This window comes from Stegodyphus dumicola, chromosome X2 (genome assembly GCF_044657685.1).
Source record: "Stegodyphus dumicola isolate Sdum_Otavi_A_Nest chromosome X2, ASM4465768v1".
NCBI lineage: Eukaryota > Metazoa > Arthropoda > Arachnida > Araneae > Eresidae > Stegodyphus > Stegodyphus dumicola.
In genome coordinates, this window is record NC_140781.1 from 52637802 (window position 1) to 52657372 (window position 19571).

Sequence of the window (19571 nt, forward strand, 5' to 3'; positions counted from 1 at the left end):
ATCACTGTGCTGTGAATGGAAGAATATTTGATTAGAAATTTACCTTTTATATATATTTGAACATGGAACAGTAAAACATAAAGATGACAAGAAGCTATGAAAATAGGTTAAGCAACTTAAGAAACAACAAGTTCTATGCAATGCATTTTAAGTTGCTGCAATATCATGAGACACCATAAATAACCATAAGACGCGATAACTTAAGACAATATCAAAAGACATATTACCAAGATAAATGTAATTTGTTCCTTCTTTTACATCAATAATAAGTTTTCTTTAAAAATTTAACCAGTGAATGCCAAAACAAATTTATTATTGGTGCCTTAGATGCAAGGTCACACAAAGATAAACTTGATTTAGGAAATTTCTGAAAACAATAAAGTCAAAAGTGTTAAATTACAACAACATATGTTAAGAAAGCAATTGTCTGGCAAATTTGAATTCTTATATGAAAACTGAATTAAATTTGGAATAAGTGACTAGGCTTGTACAGTATTTTAGAAGAAATTTCATGTTCATACACTGAAAATAAATTGCACTTTAATGAAAGAGCTGGAAATATAGTCTGCATGATGCATAAAATATGATCAAATCGATTTGTTAAATACTTAATGCTTACTTTCAGGAATGTAGCCAGAGGAGGACAGTTTTTATATATTACTCTGAGAAATAACTTAAGATTGATTTGCAACACTTCGTATCAATAAAGATATTTTTCAACAAAGAATAATATTACTTCATAAACATAATTCCAATACTTTACTTTTAGCCTTGAAGCAGGTATTCTATATTAAACTGTCTTAATGCACATACAGAATTAGTAATATAATACCTCAAAATATTGTAAGAACCAAACACGCATTATATAAACATTATAAAAAAATGTATATACATTTATTAATGTTACGAGGGTTTATTATGAAATAGTATAATGTCACTTTCAGTGAAATGATAGAAATTTTCACTCAGGGAAGGGACATTCTGTCTGTCTGCCTGGGTTCCATCCCAGCTTCTGTTACAAAAGTTTCATAGAAGAATTTTAAATATCCAGAAATGAAACTTACCAAGAAATTATTGAACATACCTGGTTCTATGATTTAGTCATTCTTACAGACATAATAACTAAAATCTTAAACTTGAGGGGGGGAAGAGAACTAAACCAAAGTCTTTGAATTAAACGCTATTATAAATTCATTTTAAATCAAAATTAATTTTGTGAAAATATTACACAAATATAAGGAATATACATAATATACCATAATGTAATGTACGTTTTGCCACTTTGGAAAATCTGGAGAACTAAAGTGTGAAATATAAGAAAACTGAAACAAACATTTGGAAAGTCTCATCGAGCTTAAGTTAGTTTTCAAATTAAATGTTTTGAGTGTATTTAAAATTAGGCCAACTACTTCCTTCACTTCAAACCCATTACATAATACTAGTATTTAAGAAAAATGGTAAAAGATTGAAAATATGTTAAATAACAATTCTACCGATCTAGAAATGAAAATAACTAATTTTCATCCTAATTAATATCAAGACTACCACAAAAAGCCCATTTGAATAGTCCTAGATCAGAAAAATCATGAACTGTTAAACTTTTAAAAAGATAAATTCCTGCTTTCGATTTACGTAAAAAGGTGAAAGAGGATTATAAAGAATGAACTTGTTAAAAATCAATGTTCAGATACAGGATAACAAACAAACATCCGAACGACTGCATGGATTTAGCCATAACATCGCATGTACTAGAGAGGGGAAATAACTCGCAGAAGAAATACAGTGTTAAATTTCACATTAAAATATGTTTTCCCTCTATTTAATTTTCATCTTGCTGAATTTTTTCTAAATAATACAAAGAGTATACCTTTTCTTTAACATTTTATACCAGTCATTTTTATACTTTGTGTAATGCACTAACAACTGAAATATTAAAATTGCAATATATAATTTCAGCTAGCCAAAATTCTATAAACTTAACGTTGGCTCCCAATAAGTTAAAGTTGCGAATAACTGCACCAAGGAAAGGAATTCAGTTTTATTTCTTTGTCTGTATTTGGTTTCATTTTTATATAGAAAGAGTTAAAAATAGGTTATCTAGGTAAAAAAATTTAAACACACATTTTCAGTAAAAATTACAGAATAACAGATTTTGTTTTTTCTGAAGACGCAACACCTCGCTATTGCAGCTATGATACAGACTGCATACTGTCATAGAGAAATTCCTTTCTTAAACAGGAAATTCATATACTTTAGTCTGTTTTTACACAAGTACTGTTTACGACTAGTCCATGGTCCAGGAGTAAAATACTTTATAGTACACCCATCTAAATTTTTATTACTTCGGGTCATCTGTATAGTCCGTTTACCTATCACGACTAAACTCCCAACCTGCATTCCACATAACTCATACGATTCTTCAAGTGATGTTTTGTAGTCTATCATTTTTAATACGGCAGGTACTTGCTGAGCGCAGACTCGTAAAGCGTGATTTCGCGTATAGCAGTACTTTAAAGGATCCCATTTAATTTGTCCACTGCTAGAATTTCATTCATACAGGGTGCAACATTCATCCATCAACACAGGAAAGAATTTATCTGCTACTTTAAACAATTTCCATCGACTGAAAATGAAGTCCAAAAAATCTAACAAATCTCAAAAGCAAAGGATGCCGAAGAATTTCTACATATGGAAGACAGAGAAGTCAAACAATGAATCAGAAAATTACAAAAGAAGAATTGGGTGCTTATAATACCCCTTGATAATAAAAGCGCTCTTTACTAAGAAAAGATTTTAACTGAAGATAAGATGAAGGAATTGTTAAATAACACAAAAGCAACGTATGATCTTCTAGCGGAGATTGATCCAATTAAAGAAAAAACTGGACACTTTAAAAGAGCTGCTGGGAAACGTGCTCTTTACAACGACACGGTTACAGTTGCATCAGTCATTTTGATAAGCAAAAGACATCAGCTTTTTCAAAAAATAATTCTGTCATGCAACTTGGATAATAATAAAACATCACTGATTCGATTTCAAAATTAATTTTTATTTATTGAATCAATTTTAAATACATCTTCGCAAATTGGTTCAGAAAACTTCACAATATGCTAAAATAGTTCAGATTAAGGGAAAAAATATAATAAAGTATGCTTAAAACAACTAAGAAAAAGCACATTTTGAGCAGCCTTAACAGAAGACAATTTGGCTCTACTAATTTTCTTTACGAGTACTCATTAAATTTTTATTTACATTTCTTTTTTGTTCAACATTTAACTTTCAATGGTTTTACGAGAAACAGCACTTGATAGAGAGACTCTGAATTTGAAAAAAATTAAACAAAATTGGTTTATACACATGCAGTGCAATTACACTGGCCTGTTCGAAAGAGAAGACCCCATTGGACAGGGAAAATATTAGGCCACACAGAGATGAAAATGTTTAGCCTCCTCCTCGTAATGCAAAAGGAGGCCACTTGGGAAAAAATTACACTACAGCAGTAATTTTGAAACCACTACGAAGCAACAGAACTCTAACAAATCTCAAACTTCGGATAATTATAGTGTGATTAACAGTTCAACCTCACTTCGAATATTACAATACAATATAAAGAAAGCACCAATTCAGACAATTCAATATGGAATTCAAAACCTAAATTAATGCACAAATTAATGTACAAATGCTAACCTAAACATTAAAACATAATGTGAAGCGATCATGTAAAATAAATAACTAGTAAAACTCCAATATAAAGCAACATGTGAGAAGGGACGTACAAATTATAACATTCAAGCATTTCTAATGGAAATAAAGTTAAGATAAAACAAGAATTACCAGCCACAGATGTCTTTTTGCTCTGCATTATTTCTCCGTTCCATCTTCGTTCTTTTTCTTTAACGATATCATGTTCTGCAATCCAAGAGTGCACAAAAATGATGACAAATTACACTAGAAGAGGCCAAGGGGGAAAAGAAAGGAATCATTAGATTTTAACTACTTTGAAATTAAAGAATAATTATACACAAGGAGAAATATCTAATACCGTTTCTTAATATATAAAACTTCAAAAGTAGCCTTCTTTGTTTTAAATTCCAGCAATGTGCTACATTGTTACTAAAATCATGACTGCAGTTGATAGAAAAGCAACTGATTTTCCTAATACGACAGAAGTACAGTAAGCGAAAGGGTTTTTTAATGTACGGCTACAACATGAACAATAAAAGAAAAAAATTTAGACAGTTATTATGGATACACACAATAAAAGGGATAATGATCTTCGAGATGAGTAAATTATTTCAGCGATGGTAGAATAATGGCACCGAAAGACAATAAGCACGTAATTTTAAATGGCAAATAAACAAAATAAACTTTACTGTTAGCTTTGAAGCAGGTGTTATATATTAAACTACCTTAATTCACACACACAATTAGTGACATCTTGGAAAGTTAAGTCAAAGAAAAAGAAGTATTTCAATCAGAATTTTAACCTAAGAAACGTATCTAAAATTTTAAGTTCTTACTTAGGTACTCTCATCCATGAGAGGTGACAACTTAGCCGAATGTACGAGGGTTTATCCTGAAATATTACCAGGTCACTTTCAATGAAATGATAGCAATATTTCACCGAGGAAAAGAACACAGCTAGCTGACCGGATTCCACCCCGACTTAAATACAGCAAGCCAAAACATATCGAATGCCGTTTTTCCAAGATGGAGTCGTCCGCTTTTTCTCAAAATCGCGTCCCAATGCAAAGAGAGGGAGAGGTGTGGTGAGCGGTCATTTCCGTTGTCCAAGGTGGGGTCGTCCGCTTTTCTCAAAATGGCTTCCCAATTCAAAGAGAGATCGTGACCATTTTTCAATCTTTTCCAAGATGGGGAAAGAAGAAAACTTAGGATGGAATAACACAAGAGACAGGAAAAAAAAAAAAAAAACGCCATCTTGTCATTTTCTGATAGGGTACCGGTGTTCGAATACTTTTGTAACCGACTGTACAGGAAATTGAGGGAAGAAACGTTCGTGGACAAAACGTCAGACGCGCCGATAATCACAAATCCTTCCAGTGCTCTCAAAAAGGTAAAGAATTTCCTGCGAAATGTGTCCCCTGTGGAGGAGGACATGCATCCTGTAGTAAGGAATGCCCTAAAAGACCAGGAAATACAGATATTGAAAAAATTAATGAAGTTTCTTCATTAACACCAAATGCATTTAAGCCCCGTACAACAAATCATATGCGGCGATTACCAAGAGCAACCCAAAGACGGTTAACGACAGGAAATTCCTCAAGAATAATAACAACTCTATAAATAACGATAAAGAAGACCAATCCTCCAAAAATAGACGAAAATCAGTAAACAGAGACATAGAAGAACAACACTTTTGAAGAATTCACCGGGTTCATTACTGAAATTTATCAAATTTACCAGCAATACAAGCAGGCTTCTAACCCCGACACCAGGCTCAAGACTGCAATGGCAGCACTAAAGATGTTCATCCAGAACGAGCATGAATATTTACGCCCATACGGCTAATCCAAATACCATGCAACATATTTATTATGCCGAGTTTATGTTTTATAATAGTAATGGTATTAAAAACAAAAATTTGAAATTCAAAACTACATCAACCAGCACAGTCTGGATGTAATTTTGTTAAGTGAAACCCACCTCAAATCAAATGACAAATTTAAAATTCCCAACTACAACATCTATAGATCTGACCGTCTTCATAAGCGTGGTGGCGGTATAGCTATTCTCATGAAAAAAAAGCCTAAACAGTACCATCTTTCCTCTTCCCCTTATGAGCTTTGAAGCAAGTGCATGTATTTTGAACAGTGATAATAAAGAATATCTCACCTTTGCTGTTTATAAGCCACTCAACAAAAGCCTCAACACTCAAGATCTTGACTATATTCTCAACTTTGGTTAACCATCTATTCTTGCTGGGGACTTAATTGTAAGCACCTTAACTGGAAAACTTTTTTTACGTTATATTTTATACGTGCAAATGTTCATCCTTGGAAACGGTATATACTTTTTCGCGATCAGGTAATTTCATATATGTCCTTTTTACCGATTTTAAAGATTTATAAAATTTTCCTGCATTTTCGTGCAAATTTTTCTAATTTATGAGAAAAAAGCTTTGTACATGGATAAAGTCAAGAGTGTGCGCAATTTTAGGATTTTTTTTAAGTAAAAATAGGTCAAAGTGTACATGGTTACCATGTATGTGCCATTCTAAAAACGTTGGCAAGGAGTTTGCAAACCTGCACTTTCTCCCAATTTTGCAGTTAATATTTGTCATGATTAAGCACTTTTGTTCCATAAAATTTATAGCATAAGCGTTTGCTCCGGCTAGCAGATTGTTGGAAAAAATGTTGAGAAAATAAAAAAAAAAAAAAAATAAATAAATAAACCTGTCTTTACTTCATGAAGACAAAATGGTGCAAAAAAAAAAAAAAAAAAAAAAGTAGAAGTTTGTTGTAGAAGGGTTCTTGCCAAATTTTCACGAAAAATCTGCAAGTTACCATAATCCAAAGATTAACACAATGGTTTTACGAAAAACAGCACTTGATAGAGAGACTCTAAATTTGAAAAATATTAAACAAAATTGGTTTATACACATGCAGTTCAATTACAGTGACCTGTTGGGAAGAGAAGATCCCGTTGGACAGGGAAAATATTAGGCCACACAGAGAGGAAAATGTTTAGCCTCCTCCTCTTAATGCGAAAGGAGGCCACTTGGGAAAAAATTACACTACAGCAGTAATTTTGAAACCACTACAAAGCCACGGAACTCTAAATTAATAATTATAGTGTGATTAACAGTTCTACCTCACTTCGAATATCACAATACAATATAAAGAAAGCACCAATTCAGACACTTCAATATGAAATTCAAAACCAAAGAAATTAATACATAAATGCTACCCTAAACATTAAAACGTAATATGAAGCTTTCAAGTAAAATAAATAACTAGTAAAACTCCAATATAAAGCAACATGTGAAAAGGGACGTACAAATTATAACATTCAAACATTTCTAGTGAAAATAAAGTTAATATAAAAGAAGAATTACCAGCCACAGATGTCTTTTTGTCTGCACTGTTTCTCCATTCTTTTTTTTCACGATCTGCAATCCAAGAGTGTACAAAAATGATGGCAAATTACACTAGAAGAAGCCAAGGGGGGGGGGGGAAAGAAATCATTAGATTTTAACTACTTTGAAATTAAAGAAAAATTATACACAAAGAGAAATATCTAGTATTGTTTCTTAATATATAAAACTTCAAAAGTAGCTTCTTTGTTTTAAATTCCAGCAATGTGCTGCATTGTTACTAAAATGATGACTGCAGTCGATAGAAAAGCAAATGATTTCCCTAATACGACAGAAGTACAGTTAGCAAAAGGGGTTTTAATGTATGGGTACAACATGAACAATGAAAGGAAAAAAATTTAGACAGTTATTACGGATAATGATCTTCAAGAAGAGTAAATAATTTCAGCACTGGTAAAAAGACGGCACCAAGAGACAATAAGCAGGTAATTTTAAATGACAAATAAACAAAATAAACTTTACTGTTAGCTTTGAAGCAGGTGTTATATATTAAACTATCTTAATTCACACACAGAATTAGTGACATAACAGATCAAAAAAGAGTAAGAATCAAACTCGCAATATATTAACATTAAAAGAGCTATACATATACACTTTTAAAGATTTTTTTTTAAAAAAAAGCTCAAAAACACCATTCTAAACACAGATTTCGAAGAACATCTTGGAAACAAAAGTCATAAACCATAAAAGAAATATTTCATTGAGAATTTTAACGTAAGAACCATTTCTAATTTTAAGTTCTTTACTTAGATACACTCATCCACAAGAGAGGACGGCTTAGTCCAATGTAAGAGAAATTATCTTGAAATATTACCACGTCACTTTAATGAAATGATAGCAATATTTCACTCAGGAAAAGAACATATTGTCTAGCTGCCCGGGTTTGAGCCCAGCTTTAATACAGCAAGCCAAAACACATCAAATGCCATTGAATGATACAGCAGTTTGAAATGTTGCAAAAAATTTAAATAAAATTTCGTGAAAGAGCTATTGCAATTACCTATATACTAAAATTTTGACCAAAAATTCAACAAAACTAAGATACTCTTTTTTTTTTTTCGAAGGAATCAGTCATATACTAATGTAGGGATGCTCAACTTATTGTACTATAAAACCTAAACATAGGAATGAAATTTTGTCAGATTTGTGAGATGTCCAAATCCCGAGAAATCCCGTAAACTGTAGAGTAGAACGAACGTCTAAAAACACACGAAAGGTGAAACACAATTCAAATACTTTACTTTTAGCCTTGAAGCAGGTGTTCTATATTAAAATGTCTTAATGCACATACAGAATTAGTAATATAATAGCTCAAAATATTGTAAGAACCAAACACGCCATATAAAAATATTAAAAAAAAACCTACATACATTTATTAGTGTTACGAGGGTTTCTTCTGAAATATTATTATGTCACTTTCAGTGAAATGATAGAAATTTTCACTCAGGGAAGGTACATTCTGTCTGGCTGCCTGGTTTCCATCCCAGCTTCGGTTACAAAAGTTTCACAGAAGAATTTTAAAAATCCAGGAACGAAACTTATGAAGAAATTATTGACCATAATTGGTTCTATGATTTAGTCATTCTTACAGACATAACAACTAAAATCTTAAAACCTGACGGGGGGAGAGAACTAAACTAAGTCTTTGAATTCAAGGGTATTTTAAATTCATTTTAAATCAAAATTAATTTTGTAAAAATATTACACAAATATAAGGAATATACATTTTTACCATAATGCAATGTACGTTTTGCCACTTTGAAAATCTGGAGAATTAAAGCGTGAAATGTAAGAAAACTGAAAGAAACATTTGGAAAATCTCATCGAGCTTAAATTAGTTTCTAAATTAGATGTTTTGAGTGTATTTAAAATTAGGCCAACTACTTCATTCACTTCAAACCCATTACATAATACTAGTATTTAAGAAAAATGGTAAAAGATTGCAAATAGGTTAACAATTCTACTGATCTAGAGATGGAAATAACTCATTTTCATCCTAATTAAACAAACATCCGAACGACTGCATGGATTTAGCTATAACATCGCACGTACCAGAAGGAGAAAAAAAACTCTCAGAAGAAATGCAGTGTTAAATTTCACATTAAAATATGATTTCCCTGTATTTAATTTTCATCTTGCTGAATTTTTTGTAAATAATACAAAGAGTATACCTTTTCTTTAACATTTTATACCACACATTTTTATACTTTGTGTAATGCACTAACAACTGAAATATTAAAATTGCAATATATAATTGCAGCTAGCCAAAATTCTATAAACTTAATATTGGCTCCCAATAAGTTAAAGTAGCGAATAACTGCACCAAGGAAAGGAATGCAATTTTATTTCTTTGTCTGTATTTGGTTTCATTTTTATATAGAAAGAGTTAAAAATAGGTTATCTAGGTAACAAAATTTAAACACACATTTTCAGTAAAAATTGCAGAATAACAAATTTTGTTTCCCTGAAGACGCAACACCTCGCTATTCCAGCTATGATACACACTTCATACTGTCATAAAGAAATTCCTTTCTTAAACAGGGAATTCATATACTTTAATCTGTTTTTACACAAGTACTGTTAATGACTATTCCATGGTCCAGGAGTAAAATACTTTATAGGGATCCCATTTAATTTGTCCACTGCTAGAATTTCATTCATACGTGCTGCAGCATTCAATTATCAACACCGGAAAGAATTTATCTGCTACTTTAAACAATTTCCATCGACTGAAAATGAAGTCCAAAATATCTTACAAATCTCAAAAGCAAACGATGCCGTAGAATTTTCACACATGGAAGACAGAGAAGTTAAACAATGAATCAGAAAATTACAAAAGAAGAATTGGGATCTTATAAAACCCCTTGATAACAAAAGTGCTCATTATGAAGAAGAGCTTTTAACTGAAGATAAGATGAAGGAATTGTTAAATAACACAAAAGCAACGTCTGATCTTCTAGCGGAGAATGACCTAATTAAAGAAAAAAACAGGACACTTTAAAACAGCCACTGGGAAACATGTGCTCTTTACAGCGACACGCAAACAGTTCCATCAGTCATTCTTATAAGCGAAGGACATCAGCTTTTTCAAAAAATAATTCTGTCATGCATTTGCCAAGAGAACGGAAAGAAGTCCGAAAGACTTTCAGAGTGCTTTGCAAACAAAGTTGAAAGTCAATCTGCAGAATTTTACTTCGATAATAATAAAACATCTCTGATTTGATTTCAAAATGAATTTTTATTTGTGGAATCACTTTTAAACAGATCTTCGCAAATTGGTTCATAAAACTTCGCAATTTGCAGCTCCACTAACTTTCTATACGAGTACTCGTTAAATTTTTATTTACATTTCTTTTTTGTTGAACATTTAACTTTCAATGGTTTCAGGAGAAATAGCACTTGATAGAGAGACTCTAAATTCGGAAAAAATCTGAAACGAAATTGGTTTATACACAGGCAGTGCAATTACACTGACCTGTTGGGAAGAGGAGACCCTGTTGGACATGGATATATTAGGCCACACAGAGAGGAAAATGTTTAGCCTCCTCCTCATAACGCAAAAGGAGGCCACTCGGGAAAAAATTACACTACAACAGTAATTTTGAAACCACTACGAAGCAACAGAACTCTAACAAATCTCAGACTTCTGACAATTATAGTGTGATTAACAGTTCGACCTAACTTCGAATATTACTATACAATATAAAGAAAGCACCAATTCAGACACTTCAATACGGAATTCAAAACCTAAGAAATTAATGCATAAATGCTACCCTAAACATTAAAACGTAATATGAAGCGTTCACGTAAAATAACTAGTAAAACTCCAATATAAAGCTACTTGCGAAAAAGGACATACAAATTATAACATTCAAGCATTTCTAGTGGAAATAAAGTTAACATAAAACAAGAATTACCAGCCACAGATGTTTTTTTGCTCTACACTATTTCTCCGTTCTTTTTGTTTCACGATATCATGTTCTGCAATCCAAAAGTGCACAAAAGTGATGACAAATTACACTAGAAGAGGCCAAGGGGGGAAAAAAGAAATCATTAGATTTTAACTACTTTGACATTAAAGAATAATTATACACAAAGAGAAATAGCTAATATTGTTTCTAAATACATAAAACTTCAAAAAGTAGCTTCTTTGTTTAAATTCTAGCAATGTGCTACATTGTTAGTAAAATCATGACTGCAGTCGATAGAAAAGCAAATGATTTCCCTAATACAACAGAAGTACAGTTAGCAAAAGCGGTTTTAATGTATGGGTACAACATGAACAATGAAAGGAAAAATATTTAGACAGTTATTACGGATAATGATCTTCGAGAAGAGTAAATAATTTCAGCCCTGGTAGAAAGACGGCACCAAAAGAAAATAAGCAGGTAATTTTAAATGACAAATAAACAAAATAAACTTTACTGTTAGCTATGAAGCTGGTGTTATACATTAAACTATCTTAATTCACACACAGAATTAGTTACATAACAGATAAAAAAAGAGTAAGAATCAAACTCGCAATATATTAACATTAAAAGAGCTATACATATATACTTTTAAAGATTTGTTAAATAAAAGAAGTTTTAAAGTTAAATAAATAAATATGTTAAATAAAAGAAGAATTGGGTGCTTATAAAACCCCTTGATAAAAAAAACGCTCATTACGAAGAAGAGCTTTTTAACCTAAGATAAGATGAAAGAATTGTTAAATAACACAAAAGCAATGTCTGATCTTCTAGACGAGATTGACCCAATTAAAGAAAAAACAGGACACTTTAAAAGAGCTACTGGGAAACATGTGCTCTTTACAGCGACACGGTTACAGTTGCATTAGTCATTCTTATAAGCAAAAGACATCAGCTTTTTCAAAAAATAATTCTCTCATGCATTTGCCAAGAGAACGGAAAAAAGTCCAAAAGAAACATTCAGAGTGCTTTTCAAAACAAAGTTGAAAGTTAATCTGCAGAATTTTACTTCGATAATAATAAAACATCTCTGATTTGATCTCAAAATTAATTTTTATTTATCGAATCAATTTTAAATAGATCTATGCAAATTGGTTCATAAAACTTCACAATATGCCAAAATAGTTCAGATTAAGGAAAAATACAATAAAGTATGCTTAAAACAACTAAGAAAAAGCACATTTTAAGCATCCTTAACAGAAGACATTTTCGCTCCACTAACTTTACGAGTAGCACACCAGCGGCCGTGCGGTATAAGCCGTTGAACACTGATAGTTCGTTCCGTGGTTCAAGTCCCGGCGAACGGGCTGGCTGCATGGGCGTTTTCGTGGTTTTCCCCATGTGTAACGTGGATACGAGCCAGTTTCCCTTAAAAAGACCTCCACGGGGAGTCCCTCCCTGTCCATGTAGTGCCTAAGGGCGGAGCACGTAATAAATAAAAAAAAAAAAATAATAACTTTATGAGTACTCATTAAATTTTTATTTATTTATTTTTTTGTTGTTGAACATTTAACTTTCAATGGTTGGCTAATCTTTGGAATATGGTAACAGGCAGTTTGGCGACATTTTGGTAGGCGATAAAGGTTACTACCTAGGACTTTGGCAAAAATGTGAGAAGTACCCAGTTCCAATTACGGATTTTTTGTCTGAGAGAAATGAGAGATCATGAGATATGTCATGTGACATTTATGGACGAAGGACAGCTCTTCAATCGGAAAAGGGGGGAAATTTGGAAAAATATCTGCAGTACTTTATAGCATTTTGTATTTAGCTTCATTCTGTGTTGTGTGAAACAGTGTTGCTTAATTTTTGGATCCCATGGCGCTATCTAATGTGAATTCGAAATTTTTATTGCGTTTATCTGATAATCCAAAAGAATTGCTTGAATGCTGTATGAGTGTAGGATTAATTGCGGATAAGTATGAAAGTCCAAAATGTGGGAATGAAATGAGATTGTGTGAAAGGAAGGATATTACAGATAAGTTTGAATGGCGGTGAAAGAAATGTGGTGAAAATGGACATTTTGTGATCCGCCATGCACTCAAGGTTCTGTAGAAGATCAGGTAAGTTAGTATTCTTAATCATTTGAGGATATTATTTTTATGCATTGTTGTAAATATAAGGAATAAATAAGATAATATGCTATTATTGGAAAATTTTTATTAGCAATGAATTAGTTTAAAGTAATTAACATTTTAAGTTAATTTTTATTAATTTATTGTATGTGTTTATTTCTATTTTAAGTAGTGTTTTTTAATTAAACTATATTTTAATTAAATGATAGTTATTTTGGGAATTATATGTTTGTAGCATTTTGGAATACGTTTCAGCAGAAGTAAACGTGCATGGAAATAATTTAAATATTTGACACTAAGTATTAGCAACCATTTTTAATGTTTGCGTTATAAATTCGCAGGTGACGTTTATAATAGATAATGTAGAGGGAAAAGATTTTGGATATTTTATACGTGCAAATGTTCATCCTTGGAAACGGTATATACTTTTTCGCGATCAGGTAATTTCATATATGTCCTTTTTACCGACTTTAAAGATTTATAAAATTTTCCTGCAGTTTCGTGCAAATTTTTCTAATTTATGAGAAAAAAGCTTTGTACATGGATAAAGTCAAGAGTGTGCGCAATTCTGGGATTTTTTTTAAGTAAAAATAGGTCAAAGCGTACATGGTTACCATGTATGTGCCATTCTAAAAACGTTGGCAAGGAGTTTGCAAACCTGCACTTTCTCCCAATTTTGCAGTTAATATTTGTCATGATTAAGCACTTTTGTTCCATAAAATTTATAGCATAAGCGTAATTCGGCTAGCAGATTGTTGGAAAAAATGTTGAGAAAATTAAAAAAAAAAATAAATAAATAAACCTGTCTTTACTACATGAAGACAAAATGGTGCAAAAAAAAAAAAAAAAAAAAAAGTAGAAGTTTGTTGTAGAAGGGTTCTTGCCAAATTTTCACGAAAAATATGCAAGTTACCATAATCCAAAGATTAACACAATGGTTTTACGAGAAACAGCACTTGATAGAGAGACTCTAAATTTGAAAAAAATTAAACAAAATTGGTTTATACACATGCAGTGCAATTACACTGGCCTGTTCGAAAGAGAAGACCCCATTGGACAGGGAAAATATTAGGCCACACAGAGATGAAAATGTTTAGCCTCCTCCTCGTAATGCAAAAGGAGGCCACTTGGGAAAAAATTACACTACAGCAGTAATTTTCAAACCACTACGAAGCAACAGAACTCTAACAAATCTCAAACTTTGGATAATTATAGTGTGATTAACAGTTCAACCTCACTTCGAATATTACAATACAATAGAAAGAAAGCACCAATTCAGACAATTCAATATGGAATTCAAAACCTAAATTAATGCACAAATTAATGTACAAATGCTAACCTAAATATTAAAACATAATGTGAAGCGATCATGTAAAATAAATAACTATTAAAACTCCAATATAAAGCAACATGTGAGAAGGGACATACAAATTATAACATTCAAGCATTTCTAATGGAAATAAAGTTAAGATAAAACAAGAATTACCAGCCACAGATGTCTTTTTGCTCTGCATTATTTGTCCGTTCCATCTTCGTTCTTTTTCTTTAACGATATCATGTTCTGCAATCCAAGAGTGCACAAAAATGATGACAAATTACACTAGAAGAGGCCAAGGGGGGAAAGAAAGGAATCATTAGATTTTAACTACTTTGAAATTAAAGAATAATTATACACAAGGAGAAATATCTAATACCGTTTCTTAATATATAAAACTTCAAAAGTAGCCTTCTTTGTTTTAAATTCCAGCAATGTGCTACATTGTTACTAAAATCATGACTGCAGTTGATAGAAAAGCAAATGATTTTCCTCTTTGTTTTAAATTCCAGCAATGTGCTACATTGTTACTAAAATCATGACTGCAGTTGATAGAAAAGCAACTGATTTTCCTAATACGACAGAAGTACAGTAAGCGAAAGGGTTTTTTAATGTACGGCTAGAACATGAACAATAAAAGAAAAAAATTTAGACAGTTATTATGGATACACACAATAAAAGGGATAATGATCTTCGAGATGAGTAAATTATTTCAGCAAAGGTAGGAAGATGGCACCGAAAGACAATAAGCAGGTAATTTTAAATGACAAATAAACAAAATAAACTTTACTGTTAGCTTTAAAGCAGGTGTTATATATTAAACTACCTTAATTCACACACACAATTAGTGACATCTTGGAAAGTTAAGTCATATACCTTAAAAGAAGTATTTCAATCAGAATTTTAACCTAAGAAACGTATCTAAAATTTTAAGTTCTTACTTAGGTACTCTCATCCATGAGAGGTGACAACTTAGCCGAATGTACGAGGGTTTATCCTGAAATATTACCAGGTCACTTTCAATGAAATGATAGCAATATTTCACCGAGGAAAAGAACACAGCTAGCTGACCGGATTCCACCCCGACTTAAATACAGCAAGCCAAAACATATCGAATGCCGTTTTTCCAAGATGGAGTCGTCCGCTTTTTCTCAAAATCGCGTCCCAATGCAAAGAGAGGGAGAGGTGTGGTGAGCGGTCATTTCCGTTGTCCAAGGTGGGGTCGTCCGCTTTTCTCAAAATGGCTTCCCAATTCAAAGAGAGATCGTGACCATTTTTCAATCTTTTCCAAGATGGGGAAAGAAGAAAACTTAGGATGGAATAACACAAGAGACAGGAAAAAAAAAAAAAAAAAACGCCATCTTGTCATTTTCTGATAGGGTACCGGTGTTCGAATACTTTTGTAACCGACTGTACAGGAAATTGAGGGAAGAAACGTTCGTGGACAAAACGTCAGACGCGCCGATAATCACAAATCCTTCCAGTGCTCTCAAAAAGATAAAGAATTTCCTGCGAAATGTGTCCCCTGTGGAGGAGGACATGCATCCTGTAGTAAGGAATGCCCTAAAAGACCAGGAAATACAGATATTGAAAAAATTAATGAAGTTCCTTCATTAACACCAAATGCATTTAAGCCCCGTACAACAAATCATATGCGGCGAATACCAAGAGCAACCCAAAGACGGTTAACGACAGGAAATTCCTCAAGAATAATAACAACTCTATAAATAACGATAAAGAAGACCAATCCTCCAAAAATAGACGAAAATCAGTAAACAGAGACATAGAAGAACAACACTTTAGAAGAATTCACCGGGTTCATTACTGAAATTTATCAAATTTACCAGCAATACAAGCAAGCTTCTAACCCCGACACCAGGCTCAAGACTGCAATGGCAGCACTAAAGATGTTCATCCAGAACGAGCATGAATATTTACGCCCATACGGCTAATCCAAATACCATGCAACATATTTATTATGCCGAGTTTATGTTTTATAATAGTAATGGTATTAAAAATCAAAAATTTGAAATTCAAAACTACATCAACCAGCACAGTCTGGATGTAACTTTGTTAAGTGAAACCCACCTCAAATCAAATGACAAATTTAAAATTCCCAACTACAACATCTATAGATCTGACCGTCTTCCTAAGCGTGGTGGCGGTATAGCTATTCTCATGAAAAAAAAAGCCTAAACAGTACCATCGTTTCCTCTTCCACTTATGAGCTTTGAAGCAAGTGCATGTATTTTGAACAGTGATAATAAAGAATATCTCACCTTTGTTGTTTATAAGCCACTCAACAAAAGCCTCAACACTCAAGATCTTGACTATATTCTCAACTTTGGTTATCCAACTATTCTTGCTGGGGACTTAATTGTAAGCACGGTAACTGGAACTCCACGCGAATAATCCAGACGGAATTATTACCATCAACAACCCTGATATCAACATTTATGGTCCAGATGAACCTATGGATCTTCATCAAATCTCAAATACTTCTGATGTATTAGACATCTTAATTACCTTCAATGTTCCTCAAATACCTTTTCTCCAAGTGGATAAAGAACTTTTTTCAGATCACCTACGAGTACGATTCACTTTATATGGCTTAAAGCATGGTCTTCCGCCTATAAAGTGCCTTATTAATTGGGAAAACTATGCTTATCACCTTGAAGAAAACATATCTGCTACGACTAAAATGACTAATAACAGCGAAATTCATGATGCCACAGCCTATCTTAGCAGTAAAATCAACGAAGCCCTCAACCACGCCAAATGTATTCCAAAACAGACTAATTATACGCTCCCACACAATATTAGACAGAAAATTACAGAGAAAAATTGACTAAGAAAAATTTATCAACGTTCTCACTCCACCCAAGACAAAAGAAGATTTAATGCTGCCAATCGAAACCTCAGAAAACTTATCCAAGTGTACGGAAACAATTGCTGGGATAACTTCATTGAAAGTCTTTCGCACACCGTATTTTCTATATTAGGAAATATTTTCCTAATATAGAAAGTTGCTAAGTGTGGAAAGTTGCTAAAGTCTCCGAAGCACTCCCTCCAATATTGGACCCATTCTAGATGATAATAACACCAAAATATACGATCATAAGAAAATTGTCAACCTCTTCTCTGATAACTATGAACAACAGTTTAATATAAATAAATTTCCACACCCGAATGATATCAACATTATCAATCCCTTGACCGATTTCCTCTGCAGAGATCCTGAAAATCAAAACAACCCGACTTCTCCCAAAGAAATACAGATAATTATAAAGAAACTTAATCCAAAGAAAGCTTTAGACCGATCAGTCTTCTGCCTGCAATTGCCAAACTTTTCGAAAGGCTTATCAAGTCTCGATTCACCACTTTTATTAATGAAAATAACATCATCAAAGACCATCAATTTGGATTTCGCCAGGGATTCTCAACGACTCAGCAGATCGCCCGAATCGTAGAATTCATAGGTGAAAATTTTAATAAAAAGGAAGTAGTCGCTGCTATTTTTATGGATTTAGAGAAAGCCTTCGATAAAGTTTGACATCCCGGTCTTATCATCAAGCTGATTAACTACAATTTCTCACCTGCCATCACCCATCTAATTCCTGATTGTTTAAAGAACAGAACTTTTCAAGTTAAGATTCAAGATAACTATTCCACCACAAGAAAATTTAACGCGGGTTACCACAGGGGTCGGTAATTTTCCCGCTTCTCTATAATTTATATATGAACGATCTTCCTAATACAGAAAATACTTTCACTGCATGCTATGCCGATGACATGGCACTTTTATGTCTCTCACTTAATCCATATCATGCAAGAAATAAACTACAGAATGCCATTAATTACATTTCACCCTGGTTTAAAGGATCGAAAATTAAAATTAAACCCGAAAAATCAAAAGTGATTTACTTTAAGAAAGGAAATATCCCTCAAGACTTGGAAGAAATTACGATGGACGGACAAATCGTGTCAAGTGACCACCAAGCAAAATATCTAGGTGTTTATCTCGATCAGAAGTTAACTTTCAAATTTCATGTTAATTATATAAGAGACAAAGCACAACGTGCCTTAATGAGCATATACTCTCTGATGTGCAAATATTCGAAGTTAAATATCAACGCTAAAAGAACAATCTATCTACAGGCAATCCAACCCATAATTCTATATGCCGCTTGGGCGTGGGCAGCTACTGCACGTTCAAACCGAGCAAGGCTTCAAAGTTTTCAGAGTAAAACTCTCAGATTCCTATCGAACTCTCCGTGGTTCGTTAGGAACACTGTCATTTATAATTCTCTAAAGATTTTACCATTATATACCGAATTACTAAAGATTACATTCAAATTCTACGAAAAGAAGTTATTAAAAACATAGGGGAGTACGACTATCTAATCGCACAGCCGCATAAACGGCCCAAAACTATACATCATAATGTTAGATGGTAGTTCTTGTATATATTTTATTTTCAACTATTTAATCAAGATTTTGTTCCATCTTTATCATCATTTTCATCTTACCCCGGACTTTGCCCGGTACCAAGGCTGCTGACTTTATCATCATTAAATTCGTATATCACGTGACAGTCTACTTCCCTATGAGTATTAAGATATAGGTACTTTCGCCTCGGACGAAAGCAAAAAAAAAAAAAAAATCTGGGACTTGTATATGTTATTTTCCAATATTACTCTACGATACTGTGTCAAATCTACGATAATGTGTAAAAGATATGTCAAAATTATTAGTTGCTATTATAGCTTATCCAACGAAGACTTCATTTGTGGCCGATGTATGGCGTCACCCCTGATCAACTTCTTGACTACTGAAGTCTTTGCACTTTTATTACAAGTGCACAGGACTTTTCCAGTTTATGGAATTTAACGAACTGTTACAGGTTCTTAGGGGATTGATAAACATGTTGTGGTAAAGGCCTTCGTGTCGAACACCACTTAACGAATGATGATCTCCGATCTCACCGACAAAACGTTTCTTCTTTTACTTTTTGTAATAATTTAGACTCAGATTTTTGCACTTTTTCTTTGGGAGGGGGTGGACTCAAAATAACTAACCTATTAATTTAATTTACTTAC

At 32.8% G+C, this 19571-nt stretch overlaps 1 long non-coding RNA gene across 1 annotated transcript in view; it reads right to left on the bottom strand.

Moving 5' to 3' along the window:
* LOC146992752 (uncharacterized) overlaps positions 1 to 3953 on the bottom strand; it is a 139881-nt gene extending 135928 nt beyond the window's left edge. Inside the window, exon 1 of the long non-coding RNA XR_015039174.1 lies at positions 3835 to 3953. This is a non-coding gene — a long non-coding RNA (uncharacterized LOC146992752). The remainder of the gene's footprint in view (positions 1 to 3834) is intronic.
* Between the last annotated feature and the right edge of the window lie 15618 nt (positions 3954 to 19571).